Source organism: Episyrphus balteatus, chromosome 4, assembly GCF_945859705.1.
Source record: "Episyrphus balteatus chromosome 4, idEpiBalt1.1, whole genome shotgun sequence".
Taxonomy (NCBI): domain Eukaryota; kingdom Metazoa; phylum Arthropoda; class Insecta; order Diptera; family Syrphidae; genus Episyrphus; species Episyrphus balteatus.
The window spans coordinates 18,618,018-18,639,069 of record NC_079137.1 but is presented as its reverse complement, the minus strand read 5'-3'; the positions used below and the strand labels follow the sequence as shown (position 1 = coordinate 18,639,069).

Here is a 21,052-nt window from a genome sequence, read left to right as displayed (position 1 = left end):
GATGATCTAATTACCGATAAAAACTTTTAAGTTAATTTTAATTCTTTTGGTTTTTTCAGGTAAATTCAATCCGTCGTTAAATTTTTTTGAGTTTCAAAATTAGTTACAGTTTTCCAACATGATAAATTTGCAGCAATTTCATTCACCTATTTTTCTAGTAAGGATTTTTTTTTATTGTTGTAATTAAGTGAGAAGAAGAAAAAAAGAGTTTTAAAGTGGAACAATCTCAAGAAAAATCTGCACTGGAAAAATCATGGAAAGTGTTGGTGGCGTGCCAGAAATATTTCATGGCGTGCCACCAATGGCACGCGTGCCATTGGTTCGCCATCCCTGCCCTAGATAATCTCGAAACCCATGCGTTCCGAGCCTATCACAGTACAAAAACGAAAATTTTAAACGCATTTTTCTCGAAACACGTTTTTTTCCGCGCCGTGCAACGTAACTCAAAAACTAATATAGCTGTCGCACAGTGTGTCGAGCCCATACAAAAGTTTATCATAAATACTTGCAGCTAAGTTTTTGGAGTTTTAATATCTTTTTTGTATTTTTATGGCAGGAATAGAAAAAAAAGTTACAAATTAACAAATTTAACAACCATTACTTTTTTTTAGTATAATTTATGAAATTAACATTTATTGAAGAAGCCACTTGTGAGCAAAATTATTTTTTTGGTATATAAACAAAAATATACTTTTCGTAAGGTTTTTGGTGTGCTGAACTCGAATCCGAAGTCAGAAAAATTCTATCATATCACGTTTTTGAAATATTCCCGTTAGAAAATCTGAAATGTCGTTTTTTTAACAGTTTTTGAGGTTATGTTCTTGAACGTGGTGATTTATTTTAAATAAATTTGTGACAGTTTCTAAAAGAACTGAATGTTTTCTTTTAAAGCCCGTTTAAATCTTTTCAATATCTTTTTTCTACTTTGAGAAATCTTAAGTTGAAGTCAACTTGTTTTGTTTATCTTCTCTATACAAAAAAAATCGTAGGTTTATTTGCGTTTCATAGCAAATCTCGAATAGTTTTTTGTCAATCGCTTCCAAATTTTGAAATAACGTTTTATTTGCATTTCGTAAATTCTTATATCGGCGAGGTTGGTAAATAAAATACAGCTATAATACACAGTAGAGCGTGGCCGGGTCAAGTAATTATATTAAAAATTTAGTATGCAGAAAAATATAATTTTTTTCGTGTTGAAAACAATACTTAAAATATTTTTAATTACATAAACAGCTTTTTGTTACTTGTGTATGGTTAAATATTATTAAATACATCGATTTTTTCATTTTTGGGATCCCCTTGAAGCTGTTTTTCAGATTCGGATTTAGTACCCCAAAAAATACTAGAAAAGTATATTTTGGTTCTTGTGGAAAAAAAAAGACAAATTTTGTTGACCAGTGTTATTTAACAAATTAGTATTTATCTAAATTTAAGAGCTAACTATTAAATTATGATAAGTATTGCTGTTTAATAATTTGATTGACTTCATGCACTTGTAATTTAAATTTTTGTTTTTCAGATTTTAAAATTTTAGTTTCATCAAATTTAAATGAAGTCAATCAAATTATTAAACATGAAGAAATTGTTTGTAATTTTGAAACAAACAAAAAGGACTACAGCAATACTTATCATAATTTAATAGTTAGCTCTGAAATTTAGATAAATATTAATTTCTTAAATAATCACTTTGTTTGAACTCAAGTAATTTTTTGCTTGATTTGATTCTTAATTAAAAATCAAAAATTAAAAATAAAATCAATCATAATCATAAAACATTAATGTTGTAGCCGAAGAAATAATTTGTATATTATAACAAATATAGTTTTATAATAAGTAAATTATTTTTTATTGTATAATGTTTATAATTATATATTGGCAAATTTGAAATAAAAATGGGAAGAAATACAACCACAAAATAATAATATTATAATTCAGCAAAGCAAAATATAAAATATAATTGTGTTTTTTCGTTGTTTTGGTCTCTGATTTTTATTTTACTTTTTTTTGCTTAATTTAGGTTCATGCAATGCGTATGAGCGTATTTTAATAGAAAAAATTTTTTTTTGATTATAAATAATTTACTGGATCTGGGAATTGCATTGCAACATTAAACGGCTGTAGAGCCGCCATTTTGTTTTTTTATTACTTCAAAAAAATTGTGTTAATACTTCATGATGTCAATAATATCATGTATTTTTCCAAATTTTAATAAATACTTTCAGTTTTCCAAAAAAAAAAAAATCCTGAAAAAACTCGTCGTCCAGAGGAATTTCCCCCCTTAATGGATTCTTTTTAAAGAATGATATATGTATGTCTTTTAGTTCAATGTTTTTCAAACCTTTTGAGTTTAAAATTCGATCTAATTGCATAAGAAATTTTTTTCCGTGTTGCACATTTTATTTTGGTGAACTCTTCCTTCTCTTCCTTCTCACACTTACAACCAGTATTTGTACCACATACCTTTGTAGCGATGGTGCTAAAGCTTTGACCAGCAATAAAAGTGAAACTCATAATGCAAAATTTAAACCCAAAATGCCAAACTTATCATGAACACTCTGCCCTCTTCTTGCATAAAAGAAACTGCCTCCAGAATTAAATGATGTGATCAGAGAAGTGAACTTTATAAAAGGCAAGTCATTGCATCTTGCAAAGTCGACTGAAATGGGTTCAGTCCAAATAATCTCTTTTACCACACAGAGGTCAGTGTGAAAAAGTATTGCATGTTTACATGTTTTGGAACTAAGATCTTAGAGTTCGAACCATTTTTCTGACCCTCGTTGTTTTTTAAAATTATCATTTCTTGCTGATCTGTTCGACAAGTTAAACATCCTTAATAAGAGGCTCCGAGGAAGAAAGGAAAACATTATAACTACAAAAGACAAAATCAGAGGATTTCTTAGAAAACTGCGGTTATTGCCCGTGTCAAGCAAACAAATTTGATTCTTCTCCCTGCGTTCAAAAGATTCTTGAAGAAAATTCATGTGAAGAATCGATTAAGAGAAGAGGAGAGTATTCTGAGCTGGCCAACGAAGCTTTGCGGTTGTTAGTACACTTCTCCACTTCATAACTATAGGTATATCTTTGTAAAGTCACATTCTCTTCAAATTTGGACATCAAAACTATTTTTTTTTTTTTTTTTTTTTTTTTGACGGGAGGAAATCTTCAAAAGACACTTGGCAGTATTCGACACCAAGAAGTGTGGGACTCTTAACCACTAAAACCACCTCTTTATCAGGACCAATCTTGAGAGATCGACATCAGATTTTTCTTTCTTAACTTTGTAAAATCACTTTGGGGGAAGTTTAAACTTTTAATACTTTCCCATGTTTTTTTAGACCATAAGCTCATGAGGCTTGGTTCTTCTTAATGTCCGAACATGGTTTCTTGTATTCAAGACGGACAGCATTTCAGAATTGGTATGACATTGCAGTCTCTGATTATGGGATACAGCGTATTTTTTAACAACTTCTGTAACCGTTTCTATTTGTAAGTCACGATGTAGATCGCTATTTCTTATGTACCAGGGTGCATTAACTATTCCACGAAGGACTTTGTTTTGGAATTTTTGGATGATTTCGGTATTTGTTTTCTTTGTACAGCCCCATAATTGGATACCATAGGTCCAAACAGGCTTTAGTACTTGATTATACAGCATTATTTTGTTTTGGGTTGATAAATCAGAGTTGTTACCAAGTAACCAGTACATTTTTCTATATTTCAAGTTTAGTTCTTCTCTTTTCTTTTTGATGTGCTCTTTCCACTTTAGCTTTGCATCCAAAGTCATTCCAAGGTATTTGGCCGTATTGGCGTAAGGTACAGCTTGATTATTAATGAATATTGGAATATTGTTTATCTTTTTATTTGTAAAGTTTATATGTGAAGATTTTGTTTCATTGAGTTTGATACGCCATTTTTCGGTCCAATCTCTGACTGTGTCGACGGCATATTGCAGCTTTACTGCTCCCCTAGAGACACATTTGTCGGGTACCAAAATTGCGGTATCATCTGCAAAAGTAGCCATTATGGTGTGATTCCCAACTGGGATATCCCTTGTGTATAGTAAATACAGGGTAGGACCTAGGACACTTCCTTGTGGTACACCGGCTTCTATTTTCTTCAATTCCGAATATTCTTGATCGTACCTTACTCTAAACAATCGGTCTGAGATGTACGATTTTAATATTTCATAGTACTGTCTGGGAAGATCCCTTTGCAGTTTGTACTCAAGTCCCTCATGCCAAACCTTGTCAAAGGCTTGAGCAACATCTAAGAAAATAGCTGAACAGACTTGTTTTTCTTCTAATGCTTTTTCTATTACATCCGTTATTCTATGAACTTGGTCTATCGTGGAATGTTTATTTCTAAAGCCAAACTGATGATTTGGGATTAACCTTCTTTCTTCTATAATTTTGCTAAGTCTCTTCAGAAGCAGTTTTTCAAAAACTTTTGCCATAATTGGTATAAGCGATATTGGTCTGTAAGACGTCACTTCTGTAGGTGGCTTACCTTGCTTGGGTATGACAATAACTTCAGCAATTTTCCAATGGTGTGGGACATACCGTTGCTTAAGGCATGCATTTATTATATATTGGAGTTTTATGAAGGCTTTCAAAGGCATTTCTTTCATAACCTGAGCAGTAATAAGATCGTAACCTGGTGATTTTTTATTTGATAGTTGATGTAAACACATACTTTTTACTTCTTTTAATCTTACAATTGGTATTTCACTTTCATCTATCTTATCAACAAGCTGTAAGCTATTTTCAGCCGCGTTTGTTGGGTATGGCTTAAAAACATTCGCAAGATGCTCCGCGAAAAGGTTAGCTTTTTCTTTTGGGTTACCGATCCATTTCCCATCTTGAGATTTCAAGGGAGAGTTTAGTAACTGCGGTCTTTTCAGGCGCTTGGCTGCTTTCCATAGCGAAAAATCGGTTGAAGCATCAGTCGTTAAATTCTTTAGGAATGTACTGAGTGAATCATTTTTGAATTTATAAATTTGTTTTTTAAGATTGTTGCTTATACGGTTAAACCAAAGATCATCTAACTAGTAAAGATGTCGCACGTAGAACAAATTCCTGTGCTTGAAATTTTCTACCATCAGATTTTACCCATAGGTCCAAAACATGTATCCAAGAATTAAATTGTTGAGAAACATTTTAAAATTTTTCGATGACTGCGTAGAAAAGAGAGGGTTGATTTTTATAGATGAATTTATTTAATGGGAGGAAGCGAGATAGTAGTTAAATGTTGATACGAATAAGGAAAAGAATAAAAAAATACATTTGTCTGCGAGAATGTACTTATGAATTATTTTTCTTTCTTAAATTATTCAGGAAACTCATAACAACACATGATTCAAAATAATAATTTGAATAAGAACAATTTTAGATAGATATATGACAAGAGTGTATGGGCAAAATTGTCTGAAAATGAATTTCAACCCTCAAATTGTCAATAGGTCCAAATCATAATAAAGCAGAAATCCTTCGCAACATTAAAAAAAAAGTTCTTATAATGAGTGGGAAAGAGAGAGTTATTTTTAACACATTTCTTAAATGCGAAGGACCGAGATGTAAGTTGAATAGAAACAAAAATGAAAACAAAAAGGATCGTTTTGTCGTGTGGGTAATGGGTATATATTTTTTTCACAACTGGCGAAGACAAGCAGGGCGAAGACGAGATGGCTAGTTTTAAAGATTGATGAAAAAAAGAAGAAAAACAACTTTTGCAAGTGACTGGTGTGCTGGTGGGTAGGTAGGTATACGTGTAAGCAGAAGAAGGTTGATAAGTTTTTTTTTGTGATTTTTTTTCGATGGTAGTTAGATATTTAGGTATTTTTTTAAGTGGAGGGTGGTTTTCTATTTCCATATTTTTGTTTCCTTTTTGATTAATCGCAAGGCACAGGCGCATTGCTTTTAGGTGTAGGTACACACGTAATATGTAGGTAGGTAGGTTTTTTTTTCCTTTGCGACAGCAATCGTCCTTGAAAAATGTAGTTCATTTTATTTTGGTTGGAAAAAGAAATTCAAACAAGTGGTAGGTAGGTAGGTAGGTAGTAGACCAGTGCCAATAATTTTTGAAAATAAAAAAATTATAAGCAGCATATGGGTGGTTGGAAAATTTAGGATAAATGGTATATGAAAGGGGAAAAATTAATTGCCCACAAACAAATTGGGGGAAAGGGGGTGGGTGGGCGAAAAAGTGGGGTGGGTGTCAAAAATCATGGTTTTTTACGATTTCTGTCTAAAGTAGACCTCCTATCGAAAAAAGTCAAATACAAAAGTTGTAGATAGTATAAATGTCTACAACTTTTTCTCAAACCATTTTTTTATATAACCTCAAAAATATTGAAAAAAAATGCAAAAATACGATTTTTTTATTTTTATCTTTTACAAAAATAGTTGGAAACTTCGTTAAAAATTATTTTGTTATGTTTTCTATATATTTAAAATGTTTTTTGAGCAAAATGTTCATTTTTGGATTTTTGACGAATTAAATTCGAAAAAATAGCCTATTTTTGAATCAAAAAAGTTACCGAAAAAATTTTGGAATTTTGAAAAGTTTGGAATGCAATTAGTTATATTAAAACCTGTTTTTTAAGATTGTGTGGAAAAACTATACTTTTGTTTTAATAAATATTGAGAAAAATTGAAAAAAAAAACAAAAAAACGATTTTTAAGATTGATTTTTCCGTAAATGACAGTAATATTGAGGAGAAATAATTTTCCATAGAAATCAAATTATACTTTTCTAATGGCCTTTGATCTTCTTAATTTGAATCTAGCAATAGAATAGCTCTAACGTGCAAAGTTTTTGAGATATTGAATTTTGAACGTCGAAAACACTATTTTTGTGATGTTTTGGCATCAAAAACGTGATGTGATATAATTTTTTTGATTTCGGATTCGAGTTCAGCGTACAAAAAACCATTAGAAAAATATACTTTTGATCTCTATAATTTTTTTGACTAGTGAACCGAACAGGACAGAAAAAATCGACTGCCTTGTTCGGTTTCACTAGTCAAAAATAGTTTTTATCTCTATAATCTCTCTAGTGAAACCGAACAAGGCAGTCGATTTTTTCTGTCCTGTTCGGTTCACTAGTCAAAAAAATTATAGAGATCAAAAGTATATTTTTCTAATGGTTTTTTGTACGCTGAACTCGAATCCGAAATCAAAAAAATTATATCACATCACGTTTTTGAGATATTACCATGCCAAAACATCACAAAAATAGTGTTTTCGACGTTCAAAATTCAATATCTCAAAAACTTTGCACGTTAGAGCTATTCTATTGCTAGATTCAAATTAAGAAGATCAAAGGCCATTAGAAAAGTATAATTTGATTTCTATGGAAAATTATTTCTCCTCAATATTACTGTCATTTACGGAAAAATCAATCTTAAAAATCGTTTTTTTGTTTTTTTTTTCAATTTTTCTCAATATTTATTAAAACAAAAGTATAGTTTTTCCACACAATCTTAAAAAACAGGTTTTAATATAACTAATTGCATTCCAAACTTTTCAAAATTCCAAAATTTTTTCGGTAACTTTTTTGATTCAAAAATAGGCTATTTTTTCGAATTTAATTCGTCAAAAATCCAAAAATGAACATTTTGCTCAAAAAACATTTTAAATATATAGAAAACATAACAAAATAATTTTTAACGAAGTTTCCAACTATTTTTGTAAAAGATAAAAATAAAAAAATCGTATTTTTGCATTTTTTTTCAATATTTTTGAGGTTATATAAAAAAATGGTTTGAGAAAAAGTTGTAGACATTTATACTATCTACAACTTTTGTATTTGACTTTTTTCGATAGGAGGTCTACTTTAGACAGAAATCGTAAAAAACCATGATTTTTGACACCCACCCCACTTTTTCGCCCACCCACCCCCTTTCCCCCAATTTGTTTGTGGGCAATTAATTTTTCCCCTTTCATATACCATTTATCCTAAATTTTCCAACCACCCATATGCTGCTTATAATTTTTTTATTTTCAAAAATTATTGTCACTGGTCTACTATCTACCTACCTACCTACCACTTGTTTGAATTTCTTTTTCCAACCAAAATAAAATGAACTACATTTTTCAAGGACGATTGCTGTCGCAAAGGAAAAAAAAACCTACCTACCTACATATTACGTGTGTACCTACACCTAAAAGCAATGCGCCTGTGCCTTGCGATTAATCAAAAAGGAAACAAAAATATGGAAATAGAAAACCACCCTCCACTTAAAAAAATACCTAAATATCTAACTACCATCGAAAAAAAATCACAAAAAAAAACTTATCAACCTTCTTCTGCTTACACGTATACCTACCTACCCACCAGCACACCAGTCACTTGCAAAAGTTGTTTTTCTTCTTTTTTTCATCAATCTTTAAAACTAGCCATCTCGTCTTCGCCCTGCTTGTCTTCGCCAGTTGTGAAAAAAATATATACCCATTACCCACACGACAAAACGATCCTTTTTGTTTTCATTTTTGTTTCTATTCAACTTACATCTCGGTCCTTCGCATTTAAGAAATGTGTTAAAAATAACTCTCTCTTTCCCACTCATTATAAGAACTTTTTTTTTAATGTTGCGAAGGATTTCTGCTTTATTATGATTTGGACCTATTGACAATTTGAGGGTTGAAATTCATTTTCAGACAATTTTGCCCATACACTCTTGTCATATATCTATCTAAAATTGTTCTTATTCAAATTATTATTTTGAATCATGTGTTGTTATGAGTTTCCTGAATAATTTAAGAAAGAAAAATAATTCATAAGTACATTCTCGCAGACAAATGTATTTTTTTATTCTTTTCCTTATTCGTATCAACATTTAACTACTATCTCGCTTCCTCCCATTAAATAAATTCATCTATAAAAATCAACCCTCTCTTTTCTACGCAGTCATCGAAAAATTTTAAAATGTTTCTCAACAATTTAATTCTTGGATACATGTTTTGGACCTATGGGTAAAATCTGATGGTAGAAAATTTCAAGCACAGGAATTTGTTCTACGTGCGACATCTTTACTAGTTATATGATCTTTGGTTAAACGTTGTTTTATCATCTGGAAATCTAGTATTTTGCCATTTTCTTCGAGCTCTTCTTTTCTCTATTATCAACTCTCTTATCTCTAAAGGATATTTTATTTCACTTTGTCTTCCATTAGAAAATGTTGGAGTACTTTCTTCAGCGGCCTGTTGCACATCAGCAATAAATTGTTCCACTTCATGGTCAATTTGCTCGATTGTATCCATGGGAGATCTTAAATTTATAAAACTTAAAAGTCTTTCTCTAAAATCACTCCAGTTTGTTTTCTTATTTACAAGCTTTGGATTACTTTTTTCTATTACTTCCGATTCACTTAGTGATAGAATCACTGGAGTATGATCTGATGACAAGTCATAATTACCTTCGACACTAATGTGATTTCGTTTGATTCCTTTAGCTACGAAAAAGTCAATAAGGTCTGGTATTTTGTTAGTATCGGAAGGCCAGTAAGTAGGCGACCTGGAGGAATAGAATTCGCAATTGTATTTACGGCCTGCTTGGAAAAGTCTTTTGCCTTTAGTTGATATAAGTCTTGAACCCCAATGGGTGTGTTTCGCATTGAAGTCTCCACCAACAAGAAAGTTATGCCCAAGAAGATTTAATAGATCTGTATAGTCATCTTCTGTCGGGGAGCGCCTTGGTGGGCAGTATATAGCTGCTATCTTAAACTCTTTCTTTTTCATACCAATACTAATAGTTGTTACTTGCATATTTTCATTAGTAAGCTTGGTTTCTTCATAATGTTTTAAGCTTTCTTTTATAAGAATCGCCGATCCACCTCTTGCCTTGTCAGCTGGATGTGGAGCGTGGTAACATGAATAGTTTTCTATTACATTATCTAGACTCTGTCCATTGGAGAAGTGAGTTTCGGACACCAGGCAAATATCTATATGTTCTAGATCTAAAAAGATTTTTAATTCGGATAAGTGTTGTAAAAGACCGTTTGCATTCCATGTAGCGATTTTAAGTGTTCTGTCCATCATTGTTTTTTAAGAGCGACTTTTTCGCTTAACTGTTTGATATTCAAATCCTGTTTATCAATTCTTTGAAGAATGAGGTGTAGCATTTCTTTTATGGAAGTCTCTTCATTCTTCCGCACATTTTTTAGAATCTGAGAATAGGCTTTATTTTCATCGCTTTTACTTTGAACAGCTTTTTTAGGCGGTTCATTCTTAGTATTGTTTTCAGCAGTTAAATCGGTATTTACTACGTTTCTGGGTTTGTCTCTAGCAGATGTATTTTTGCTTCTGAACTCTTGGAATTTTTTGGCAACTGGGCAGCCTCTATAGCTTGCCGGGTGATTACCCTGGCAGTTCACACATTTTGCTTTCTGATCTTTGCTCATCGGACAATTTTTAGTTGCATGTTTTCCTTCGCACTTTACACAAGCAAACTCGCGGTTGCAGTATTTTTGGGTATGACCAAAAGCTTGGCAACGTTTGCACTGCGGAACAACTTTAGATTTTCGGAGCGGTTCAATTTTAACAGCTATGCCCAAGATTGATCTTACTTTATAAATCTCCTCGATACTTTGTTTACTGTCAAAAGTTAGCATGAATAAAGGTAGTAACCTCTTACTTGTCGTCGATTCTCCAGAGGAGTTTTTAATTGTCTCGTTCTTAAATAGATTGACTGCATCAAGGGCTTGAAAGCCTTTTTCTACAAGATCATCCACTACTTCCTCGGGAGAGCACGATGAATGAAGACCTCTGGCTACTACTTTTGTTGGCCTTGTAGCTTTGTTCTCGTATGAGTGCCATTGAATTTTGTGTTTGCTCAGTTCTTCAGTGACAGATCTATACTCGTCGGCTTCTTCGACTATGACTTTCCAGTTGTCTTTGTTGTACGATGTGTATTTGCAAGCTTTTTTAGTACATTTTTCTATTATTTTCTTGAGATCTCCAAAAATTGGAAATCCTGAGATCATAATTGGTGGTGGTGTAATTTTTTTGCTGCCTTTAGCGTGAGATTTTGATTTAGCATCAGCTACCGCATTATTCACTTTTTTAGTTTCTGTAATCAACTCTTTATTATTTACAGCTTCAGAGCTTTTCTGATTTCTTAAACAAATCTCGGGACTACCTGTTGCTTTACGTTTCTTTGTGATACGCTTATTTTTCTTTTTCTCAGTTTCGAACAAGAGTTCTTCTTCATCAGTTTGATATTCAGGTTCCATATATCTTGGACTTAACTGAAGCGTGGACTCTGCATCTTTCTTGCTAATCAAGGAAACTTTCTCTTCGAGTTTTTTCACTTGCAGCTGAAGACTTTGAACTAGAACTTCAAGTTGTTTTCTTGCCGCTATTTCAATTTGCCATTCATCATAGTAGTTTTTTGATTGGTCTTTCTCCTTTTCTTCGATGGAACTCTGTTGATCTGTGATGTCGATCTCTTCATTGATCTTGGTTCCTTTTTCGCTGATGTTTTTAACATCTGTAGTATTGTTTGAGGTTGTCGATGATGTAACCCCTGAAGTTAATTTGTTTGGGGGAGTTCTTTGCATCTTTGAACTCCGTCTCTCAATATTTATAAGCAATAATTGGTCCTCTCCAGAATCCATAGGACCGACCTCTAAAGAGAGTGGATTTACCAGTTTAACTGGATTGCCACCTGGGGTATTTAATCTATTCGTTTTGTTCATTGCCATAATTTTTTTTTTTTTTAACTGTGTTTTCGTACCATAAATAGGTCAGTTACTTCTATCCATAGTTTATATTCAGCCGCCCCACAGGGTACAGACGCTGACCAGTGTGCCGCACAATATGTGTCAGACGCTCTTGGATTTAATTGTGAGCTGGTGCATTCAGAGCGATATTTCTGTTCTTTTGCTCCTAGTTCCTGAAAAGATAACTCAGGTGACTCAGCTCGTGGATCGAAAATATCCAACGCTCGTCGTTAGTTGGATATCCAGCGGGCACCGCGAGGAGGTGACGATGCGATTTTGCCACGCCACGATTTAATCGTTAAAATATCAAAGATCAATCCAAGATTTCAACATTTATTAAAAAACATACAAACAAATTTGTCGCATTGAGAAATGTTCTGTTTTTTTGTTTAGCATTCATTTTTGTATCAATATTTGGCTTGCCGCAGCGATCAGACAGGGGGTCGCGACCCACACTTTGAAAAACACTATTCTAGTTCATACAAAAGATGTCTGTATGGTATATTCCACCGTAGATAGCTTATAAGAAACTATATTGTGTGGTAAACAAATTATCCTTAACATATTCATTTTTATTAGAAAAATCAATTTTTAATAATTTTTTTTTATTAGTTTATGCCCATATTGTTCACATTTCTGAAAATACAAAACAAAATTAGTTTTCCTTAAAACTTGTTTCACAAGACCTGAAGTAGTTCACGTTTTCAAAACAGTTTTGTCTTCTGAAAAACTAAACATGTGTTGAAACTTTCGCATTCAAAATTAAAAACGAATCATTAATTTTATATTTTTAGAGATAATGTATGAATTCTGCGTTTAAGAACTTTATTTGAAAATCAATGAAGTAGGTATATTATCCTTTATGCATTTTAATTAACAACACTAAAATGGGTGATATGCATACAAAATAGTAAATGCTTTTACTTGAAAAATTGTAAAGTATGAACTTTTTTATTCACATTTTGTGCATATCAAAACTCGTTTCTCTTGTACAAGTATTTACTATTTCTTATGCATACGGGCCAATGTGTACAAACGGTTAGCTCAGGTAAGAAATAAGTTAAGTTATCTTTAAACAGTGAGCGGCATTCCTGAACGGCAAACAAAAATTAGAACACTGCATCTCAGTTTTGTTCTATTGTTTTAGATAAATCCGCAGCGCCGCACTACATTATGCTCTTATAACGAAAATTTCAACATTGGTCTAGTTGAAATCAAGAAAAAATTTGAGCTAACACCTTGTTATTTTATTAAGATTTGAAAAAAGTAAGCACTGATAGGAATCGAACCTAGAACACTAGCATGAGAGTCTAAGGGGGTAATACAATTTATTAATATAAATCCTCAAGACAAAATCTACAGGGTAATCTCTAGGAAAAACTCTTCAAAAAAAAATCTCCGAAAGAAAATCCAAAAATTTCACACAAGTTGTGTATTAAGCAATCAAATTGCGCATGTTCATTTTTAAAAAGGCCTAAATATGTTTGCACCATATTCATATGCGATAACTTAGCTCAAACATTTTGTTTGGTTCAACTTGCAGTATCCCACAGTAAGGTATCATCATGGTTAAAGCACGCAAAAAAGGAAGATTCAAATCACGGTTATTTCAATTAATTTGTTTTCGCTCTTGGGTATTCAACATGAAACCTACATATATGATTTTAATATTGTCCTGTTTGGTGCCGATTTAACTTTAATTTACTGTGTATTTTGTTTTGTTTTTTCATTCTATATCGTTTTTTTTTTTGGCTCACTAGAGATTTTTAGGATTTGGAGGAAAGCGTGAGTAAAAATTGTTTATTGAAGATTTTGTCTTTTTAGTATAGTGCCCTATGGGGATTTCATCATTTGCCCAACAATATTCTGCAGATTTTATCCGATTGTGATTTTTTTGCAGATAGTGTATGTCTCCCAAAACAAAACAAACTTTCTAAGCTGGTACCAAATTTCATTTAGGTACCAGCTTCTTTTCAACAAACAAAGCTAAACAAACAAAAATTATCTTGATAAATTGTGAATAGGAGTTTTATCTCTAATATTTCAAAAGCAGCAAATTTCAAAGAATGACGACATAAACCCCTATTGCGATTGATTCTTTAGCTGTTGCAAATTATGCAGTGGCTGACAAGCCAAGCATATCCGAAAAGTTTAAAAAGAGTTCGGTTTGACTCTTATTTACATGTTACAAACCGATATACAGGGTGTCCGGTAAAAAATGGATAAACGTTGAATGGCTGATAGCTAAACTGTACTAAAACCAAATAGAAAAAATATCTATCGCAACCAGTTTTGAAAATATTAGCTTTTTTTGTTCAGTGTATTTTCAAAATCATCATCTTACGTTTTTGTTCACCACAACCACGAATGAATGAATTTTGTACATTTCTTTTTTTTATAATTTTCTACAATAATTGACTAAAACCATGAGCATTTAAAAATTTGTATAGCTGTTGCATATTGAAATTCGTTTTTCGATGCAAAATGTAAAAAAAAATATTTTATAAAAAAATTTTAAACACCTGTGGTGTAAAAATAAAATGCACGACTGGAGTCGCACGTACTTGCTATTGCAGTTCAAAGCACTTGTATGTTAGTTTACTTGTGGATTTTAAAAGCTGGCTCTATATAAATTTAAAAAAAATTGATATTGGAGAAGAGCCGACATTTAGGGCAAAATTTTGTAAAATTAAAAAATAAATTGTATATGACTTTTTTTGGAAAAAATAAAAATGCAGTTTTATTGCAATCGCTTTGAATATTACGTCTGCAATTTAATCAAAATCGTGAGAGCAGTTTTCGAGATATTTAATAAAAAAAAACAACTTTCAGAATTCCATAAAAATCATCTGTACTAAATTTGAAGAAAATCCGTCCACCCTGTCCAGACTGTGGAAATGTGTACAGACTGACGCACTGACGGAATTGCGAGACCCACTTTTTCGCAGTTCTCCATCATCGTAATGTTGGTTTTGATTAAAACCTCAATTTTTTTTTCGCCACGAAACCAATACTTGCCCTATAGAGCAAGTAAAAATCTATAGGAACGTACATGGCCACCTATGTACTTTTTAAAAATATGCGCGTCCAAAGGGGATTGCAAAATGGTAATAGTTTTTTTCATTTCTAGAGTTACTAGGAAGTTATTGGTACCAAAGTGCAAAAAATCCTATTAATTTAATATATTATTTGAACTGTAGAATCTTAAGTTTTTTCACATTGCTGCCACAAATGCAAGGATTCTATCAGTTTTTTTGATCAGTCATATTTTAAAATAATTTTTCTAATACATAACCATTAAAAAATGTTATAACCGTTGAATAGTGGCTTTAAAAAAGTTATTTAACTTTTTTTTTAAATGTAAAGTAGAAAAAAAAAAAACATTTGCGATAGACTTTTTTCTATTTGGTCTTAGTACAGTCATAAGTTTAGCTATCAGTCGTTTCAGCCTTATCCATTTTTTACCGGACACCCTGTATGTATTTGATTCAACAATTTTTACATGGATCTCTTTCTCATAGTGGTGGTAGGTAATGAACTGAAATTACCATCGCAAAAACCTGTACCGCGCAACGTTCACAACTCATTGCCCTTTCACACGAGAGAAGATTACGTATCATTGTTTTACAAGTTTTTTTTAAGGCCCACATGCATTCTGTCGGCGAGCGAACAATATGATAGTTTAACGAAAGCGAAAGTGAAACGATAGGCAAATCGTAAAAATTAACGAGTATCGTTAAAATTAAACGATTACACTGGCCAACAATTTTAGACTTTTTAAAATTTGTCAGAAAGATTTATTTTATATACAGTCGTCGGCATAATTATTTTGACTAGTTTACAATTCTCGATCTGATAAGAAGATAAGAATTATTTCTAACGGTTAAACTTTATATAGGTAAAGATAGTGGTTATTTATTAAGTATGTTATGGTGAATCTCATGGTGGTCAAAGTAAGTCATATGAGTTAAATTTGGCTTTCAGGCAGCTTTTTTTGTATTAGAAGTGCTATTTTTTGAGCGGCATAAGTATTTTGACCAGCATTCTTTTTCAATTTTGGTAAGGTAAAGTAATACCTTTTGCTTATTTTAAGCATGTATCAAACTGTGTTAAGGCTCAAATTCATAAAAAAATTGGAAACATTTCGCAAATAAATATTGAAATTAGGGCATTTATTGTTACAAGTTAAAATTCCCGTTACCTGTTAAACAAATCAATGGAGAACTGATTTGTTTGCGTCAAATTATGTCTTAGCTAATAAAGAAACACAAGAGTACGAGTACTGAGTAGAATCAGCCATGAATCTCTACAAAACAAAAAAATACACAAAAAAAGACAATTTTTTTTTGCGTAGTTCACGTTGAATCCCAGGTGGAACCCTAATATCATGGAGCTGGAAATGAAATCCCTAGGGAAGAATTCCTCCTCAGAAAGCAAAGATTCCCAGGAGACTTAGGAAACACAATTTTGGGACTTATTCAGTAGGAAAAGCACTAGTTAACCTCTTGAAAGCATGTTGAAAACTATGAAATTCGCAAAAAAGCACGTTGGTAAGCCTAATTTTTTCTGGATCAAGGTTTAATGGACCGATGAAAGTTTTTATGCACTCCATAAATCACCAAGAGTGAATTTTGTTCGGATGCGGTCTAGAAAACTTTGTTCAAGAAAAAAAAAAATCTTACCAACGTACTTTTTTGCGAATTTCATAGTTTTATAGAGGAGGAATTCTTCCCTAGGGATTTCATTTCCAGCTCCATGATATAAGGGTTCAATCTGGGATTCAAAGTGAACTAAGCCAAAAACAAATTGTCTTTTTTTTGTGTATTTTTTTGTTTTGTGCAGATTCATGGCTGATTCTACTCAGTACCAGCGTTACCACTTGCAGAAAAAAGTCGAAGTAGATTTGAGGAAAAAATGGAAGTAGATTGAGAAAAATCGAAGTAAATTTCAAAATATCCTTTTCTTTATAAAAAATCGATATAAAAAAAAAAAATAATTCTATTAAATTTACTTAAGTTAAATAGTTTAATTAGTAAAAAGAACTAAAACCAAAAAATTGAATTCTTTCAAACTACATATTTTCGGTGTAAATGTATTTTTATACATTGTTTTATAAAAATTTTTAGTCAAATTTTTGGTTTTCTGAAAAAAGACGTAGATTTGGCTTAAATTTTGATAACTTGAAATAGATTGGAACAGCAATTTTAAAATGAAGTAAATTTCGATATTTTTGTGATGGTGCGAAGTAGGAAGTAGATTTAATTTTTTTTGGAAAAAAAGAAGTAGATCTACTTCAATTGAAGTAAAGTGGCACCACTGCTCAGTACTCGTACTCTTGTGTTTCTTTATTAGCTAAGACATAATTTGACGCAAACAAATCAGTTCTCCATTGATTTGTTTAACAGGTAACGGGAATTTTAACTTGTAACAATAAATTCACTAATTTCAATATTTATTTGCGAAATTTTTCCAATTTTTTTATGAATCTGAGCCTTAACATGTTCAACAGTTTGATACATGCTTAAAATAAGCACAAGGTATTACTTTACATTACCAAAATTAAAAAAGAATGCTGGTCAAAATACTTATGCCGCTCAAAAAATAACACTTCTAATACAAAAAAAGCCGCCTGAAGGCCAAATTTCACTCATATGACTTACTTTGACCACCATGAGATTCACCATAACATACTTAATAAATAACCATTAACTTAAACCTATATAAAGTTAAACCGTAAGAAATTATTCTTATCAGATCGAGAATTGTAAATTAGTCAAAATAATTATGCCGACGACTGTATATGTATAATTCTCCTGTGCGTTTGTTTGTGACCCTACTCCTTCTAAACGACTTGATAGATTTTTCTGAAATTTGGTGGGTGTGATAAGGTCCATCCAAGACAGGTTTTGTTTTATAATTGGACCCGGTAGGAAGCGCTATTGTCAAGTTATATGCAAATTCCGAATTTGGGGTCGAATGACTGAAGAAATTTTTTTAAAATTTTGTGTGTGCGATAAGGTCTATCCGAGACAGGTTTTGTGTAATAATTGGACCCGGTAGGTGGCGCTGTTGTCAAGCTATATGCAAATTCCGTATTTGGGGTCGAATGACTGAACAAATTTTTGTGAAGTTTTGTGTGTGCGATAAGGTCCATCTGAGACAGGTTTTGTGTTATAATTGGACCCAGTTGGTTGCGCTGTTGTCAAGTTAAATGCAAATTCCGTATTTGGGGTCGAAGGACTGAACAGATTTTTGTGAAATTTTGTGTGTCCGATGAGGTCCATCCGAGACAGGTTTTGTGCTATAATTGGACCCGGTAGGTGGCGCTGTTGTCAAGTTATATGCAAATTCCGTATTTGGGGTCGAAGGACTGAACAGATTTTTGTGAAATTTTGTGTGTGCGATAAGACCTATCCGAGACAGGTTTTTTGTTATAATTGCACCCGGTAGGTGGCGCTGTTGTTAAGTAAAATTCAAATTCCGTATTTTTCCGTTTTTGTGAAGTTTTGTGTGTGCGATAAGGTCCATCCGAGACAGGTTTTGTGTTATAATTGGACCCGATAGGTGGCGCTGCTGTCAAGTTAAATGCAAATTCCGTATTTGGGGTCGAATGACTGGATATTTTTTGTGAAATTTTGTGTGTGTGATAAGATTCGCCCAGACAGGTTTTGTGTCATGATAAGGTTCATTCGAGACAGATTTTGTTTAATAATTGGATCCAGTAGGTGGCGCTATTGTTAAGCTATAGGAAAATTGCATATTTTGAACGATCGACTTGTGAAATTTTGTGTGTGTGATAAGGTTCATTGGACACATGTTTTGTTTCATAATTGGACCCGGTAGGTTGCGCTGTTGTCAAATCTTAAGAAAATTGCATATTTTAAACGAACGACATGACAGATCTTTGTAAAATTTTATGTGTGTGATATGGACCCGGTAAGTATCGCTGTTGTCAAGTTATAGTGAAATTCCATATTTGGAGTTTGAAAGACTGTATAGATTTTTGTGAATTTTTGTGTGTGTGATAAGGTTCATTCGAGACAATTTTTTTTTTAATGGACCCGGAAGGTCACGCTGATGTCAAGATATAAGCAAATTCAATATTTGGGGTTTAAAATCATTCAACTGTCTTAAGTTGGACTTGACTTCATGTTACTTGGCTTTTAAGATGAAATTATAATCTAAATCACACTGGAAACGGGTAATAAAACGGGAGAATGTGTCATATTTGTCGTGTATGTAGCCGGGTTTCATCGATTTATTAGACGTTATCATGTCAAAATAAAACACCAAAACCAATTTTGACTGCCCAATTCATCAGCTTTATTTAAAATTTAACATAAGTACACATTATTAAAAGGACCCCGCACATTTTGTATGGGAAGTGGCCCTCGGTGAAATTGTCTGAAATTTCAGAAGATAGATAGATAAAAAATTTTATTTCCAATAAATGTATACATAGTTAATTTAGTTTTCTTAACTTTAAAATTTAAATTTAATGACAATAACTTATAAAGTCACAGTACACATAATAAGGTAATATATTCCGAACGTTGTCAAAATTTGTTTGTCAAAAATGGGCACCAATCTGTCAGGTCGGCCTTTAATTTTTATATTTCAATCGCCAGTAAACAGGAAATTTGTTTTTGTTTTAATTTATAAAATGTCATTTAAAAATATTATAAATTGAAAAATAACAAATTTTCTTCGTGTTTCATCGCGGAAAATGGTAAATAATTGTTTAAAAATTAGTGGTGTGCGTGGTTTATCGGTTTTTTGTGCGTTTTTCGTCGGTATTTTAAACAATTAAGAATTCGGTAGCTGACATTGGTCGCCAAAGTGTCATGTTTTGACAATCTGGCGACCAATGTCAGTTCGGAATATATTACCTTTTTATGTGTACTGTGTTATAAAGTTGCCTGTCAGGTAAAGAGTTTTAATAAATTTGTAGAATTAGTTTTAGCTTAGCGATTTTTTTATGAATACTCATTTATAATTAAATTTCGATAACGTAGTGCGTTTCTAAGAAAGTTGTAGAGATTGGTATAATTTTGTCCATTGAGGATATTAAGAAAATGATCACGATTAATATGCTCACTGTAGCTCGTTGTGTGTGTTCTATCTAGTTCTCTATGCATTTTACTCCACTCAGACTTTGCAGACCAATTAAAAACGATCCCAACTTGATTGAAGATTGTGGACCATTCACTCGCCCAGAATATTTGTTTTCTGATGATAATATTTGACAGTTTACGTGTTAATCTGTTCTCAGGAAGAGTGTATATTTTTTGAATGTATCGGAAGTGCAATTCTAGTGTTGTAAGAAAGGCCTTGGGAAGTCCGGTTTCTATATTGATTGCATAATAACGAAGAAAAAAATAACAAAAATAATAAAAAATTATTAAAATTATTTTTATTTTATTTTAATTTTAAGTGGAGTGATTGAATATAATTCAATATATGTAAGTTCAAGTGACCTCAACTCCAAAAATTTATAAAGCGTTTCGCCCAGGTACGACACTTGAACTTATATTGTATTTATTGCATAGTTAAGTGCGTTGTTTGGCAGAAAGAAAGATCTTTTTACAAAAAAACGTTGTAGTTTTTCTATTTCAGTATGCTCAGTATAGCCCCAGATTTGTGCACAGTAGTTCATAACTGATCTTGAAACAGCTTCGTATATTTTGTATTTTGAAGATTGCAGTATGTTTTTATTTTTGATGAAATTAGACCAGGGAACTATTTCATAAAACTATTAGTGTTGTACTTGTAGACTTGTAGTTACAAGCACAAATAAAGTATGGAGTTGTAGTTTTCTGTTTCATAAAAATTTACATTCATTTGTAGTCTGGCGAATTCAAACCATTTTGCTTCTAAAAAACTACAAGTGTAACTAGGGGTAACAAAAATAAACAAATAATAAACAAATATTCGAACTTTTTGTAGAAGCAGCGAGAGACGAAATATTATGATGAATATTTGTGAAATATAATAAACATTATTGGCTTTAAAAGCTAAAAGCTTGATTTTTCAAGATTGGTTTTTGGTCGATTATGGTCTTAATAACTTATAAATGAAGTAAATATTTATCTATAAGTAAATTAATCTTTAAGGATAAATAACCAAATTTAATCTTCATTACTTTTCCGCGTTATGGGGTGATAATGTCTCGGGAACTTTTTGCACTTTTTGTTTAAAAAATTCTTTACCATCTAAAAAAATATTTTAGTGGTCTTAGCGTTATATGAAGCATCAAAAGTTCCTAGATAGTCTTCAAACCCATGCGCTCCAAATCTAATGCAGTAGGTAACGAAAAATTTAAACGCATTTTTC

At 32.0% G+C, this 21,052-nt stretch overlaps 1 protein-coding gene across 1 annotated transcript in view; it reads left to right on the top strand.

The window, feature by feature from the left end:
- LOC129917722 (eukaryotic translation initiation factor 3 subunit C) overlaps nt 1-21,052 on the top strand; it is a 36,981-nt gene that overhangs the window by 2,744 nt on the left and 13,185 nt on the right. The window lies entirely within an intron of this gene.